Source organism: Mandrillus leucophaeus, unplaced genomic scaffold, assembly GCF_000951045.1.
Source record: "Mandrillus leucophaeus isolate KB7577 unplaced genomic scaffold, Mleu.le_1.0 Scaffold165, whole genome shotgun sequence".
Classification (NCBI taxonomy): domain Eukaryota; kingdom Metazoa; phylum Chordata; class Mammalia; order Primates; family Cercopithecidae; genus Mandrillus; species Mandrillus leucophaeus.
In genome coordinates this window covers 3,036,795-3,039,839 of record NW_012101643.1, presented here as the reverse complement: position 1 = coordinate 3,039,839, position 3,045 = coordinate 3,036,795, and the positions used below count along the sequence as shown (strand labels likewise).

General features: G+C 43.8%; 1 pseudogene; it reads right to left on the bottom strand.

Moving 5' to 3' along the window:
* Positions 1 to 289: 289 nt before the first annotated feature.
* LOC105536907 lies at positions 290 to 1,286 on the bottom strand (annotated as a pseudogene).
* Between the last annotated feature and the right edge of the window lie 1,759 nt (positions 1,287 to 3,045).

The following is a 3,045-nucleotide window of genomic DNA, read 5'->3' as shown; positions in this document are numbered from 1 at the left end:
TTCAAGCAATTCTCCTTCCTCAGACTCCCGAGTAGCTGGGATTATAGGCATGCGCCACCACGTCCAGCTAATTTTTTGTATTTTTAGTAGAGATGGGGTTTCACCATGCTGGCGAGGCTGGTGTCAAACTCCTGACCTCGTGATTTGCCCACCTCAAACTACTTTTAACTGAATTTTCCAGGTAACTCTTCCCTTCCAATAGTAACAAACTCTAGTTAGTTACATAAGTTTCTTCAAGGCCAAGTTTTATCATCGTTGCTGATATCCTTAGAGCTGAAGCACTGCTATTTCAATCAGTATCCACCAATTCCACTTCAGAAATGAACTTTGCATTTGGTGGAATTTGGCATCAGGCTGCACTTTCTTTCCATAAGCCCATTCTGCTTCACTCTTCGATTGAGGCTTATCTCTTTTACCCAGTCAAGAGTGCTTCTTCCCATCCTGTGATAACTTTGCCACTTTGACCTTAAAACTTAAAGGCTTAGTATTTTCTTTTTTGAGTTTGTTTGAATGTTAGTATCAAAAGCAGTCCCATCTTGTAGTGTTCCTATATACCAGCCGTGAACAACATCTCCCCATCTCCCAAAAAGGAGAGATGTTATTCACTACTGCTGTTCATCTCCCTTTTTTTTTTTTTTTTGGAGATGGAGTTTCGCTCTTGTTGCCCAGGCTGGAGGCTGAAGTGCAGTGGCGCGATCTCAACTCACCACAACCTCCACCTCCTGAGATCAAGTGATTCTCCTGCCTCAGCCTTCCCGAGTAGCTGGGATTATAAACATGTGCCACCACAGCCGGCAAATTTTGTATTTTTAGTAGAGACTGGATTTCTCTATGTTGGTCAGGCTGGTCTCGAACTCCTGACCTCAGATGATCCGCCCGCCTCGGCCTCCCAAAGTGCTGGGATTTCAGGCATGAGCAAATGCGCCCCGCCTTATCTCCCTTTTTTAGAACAGATTTTGCATATCTTGGTGGACTCTCAGCCAGAGTCTCTTCAGACTTGGCTTCTTTGGGTTTATCTTCATTAAGCGTCACATTTTTCACTTGCAAACACTTACCATATTGGTACCCTTGAAACACTCGGTTTCAAAAAGATGGTTATAGGCTGTAACCAAATGGTCCTTGTTAGCTGTCTTGCCCACATTTTTAATGTTTCCTAATAATTTATGTTCTGCAAGAAACGAATCTGAATTGTGGTCCTGCAGAAACTTGATAAAGTCCTTCTTGGGCAAGTGCTTACTGTGCAGCTGCTCCAGGGTTCACGCCTGCAGTGGAATGGCTGCTGCCATCTTCCCCCACTGCCTGTGCCTCACTGAGCCAGCCGGCTGCAGTTCCCACAGATGCCTTGATTGTGGTATACCAAAAAGCATGCATCGGGACACTGGCTGACCAGAAATGGCAACAGTATGCCTATCGTAGCTTATGTAATTTATGATTAACTATTATCAACTAGGTTAGATGAACCTAATTACCTGGAAGTGAGGTACAGGAAAACTGACCACATTTTTTGAATGGAAGAATTTATGAACCTCTTGTATTTCCTAATCTGAGATAGAGTAGGGCTAGCTATGTCAATCAGCGCAACTCCCTCATTGTAAGCAATGATAATATGTAATTGATTTGGCCATGACAGTGGGTTACAGGGGTGTCCGAGAGAGAGAATACAGTCATGGGTTCTTAGTTTTTGTTTCTGGCTGGGCCACTAAAGCCTATTAAGTTTAGCCTCAAGCTGCCTCCTTACATATATAATTTGAGCCGAAAGATATTTCTGTACATTATGAACTATAACAACTGGAGGTATAAACCAACCATAGCCCACACTTGTGCCAGTCACTAAGTTTTGGGCAAAGAAATGGAGCCAACTGTTTGAACCGTGTTCAAATAAGGCAAATCCAAGCTGTAACCAATCCAGTTGTTTCTATACCTCACTTCCATTTCCTGCAGCTCACTTTCCTTTTGCTGTCCATAAATCTTCCACCACGTGGCTGCGTGGGAGTCTCTCTGAACCCGCTGTGATTCTGGGGGCCTCCCAATTCAGAAATAGTTCATTGCTCAGTTAAACTGTTTTAAATTTAATTCGGCTGAAGTTTTTCTTTTAACAAGCCCCTTCCTCATCTCTCTTGTCTGCTTATCACTAGAGACAGAAACTAAAACTATGACTTCAGGCCGCTAAAAGCCTAAAACTAAACTAAAAACGACAGAAGAAGGCGGGTTGAACAAGCTTGAGAGGGACATAGATGGTCATTCCACTAGGGCCAGCCATGACTGTATTTCCTATGATTCTAAATGAAGCCAAACAGCCTCAACTATGGATGACCTCAGTGTGCTTTTCAAACGGATAGTGTCAAAATGACAGAGGAGTTAAGAAGAAACTACTTAGGCAGCTGGTGAGGGTATGGGAGTCCTCAGTAAGGTTTTTCTTTTTAACGAAAAGCAGCCCTCAAATCATTTTCTAACAAAGAGCAGCGTGTAAAATCGAGCTGCAGACAATAGAAGATAAGCTGCAAGCTTGCAGGGGTGAATACCGGCAGGAAAAAATCTACCTGGGACTAGACATCTTCAAATTAGAGGCCTCAACTTCCCTTTTCTTTGGCAGTGGCCTGGTCAAGTGGAAAGGTCATTTGCATAATAAGATTAGGGTGGGGTAGCCAGTCTTCCCCGCCCGCTATGTAAATGTCACACCTGATCCGTCCAATCTGTGGGCCCTATGTAAATCAGACACCGCCTCCTCCAACCAAACTATAAAATCCAGCGCACTCCACCACCCACGGGTCTTTCCTTGCAGAAGCCTCTCTCTCACTGGACAGCTGGTCTCCTTTCTCTTTCTTTTGCCTATTAAGCCTCTGCTCCTAAACTCCTCGTGTGCGTTCCTGTCCTAAATCTTCCTGGCGCAAGATGACGAATCCTGGGTATTTACCCCAGACAACGAAGCCGCTTCAAAAAGTGTTTCGATCAAGATTAACCTTATTTGTATTGGAAGTGTAGTCACACTGACACCATGTACAAAAACAGACTGATGTTGAGAAGCCAGAAGAACAGAAAAAAAAA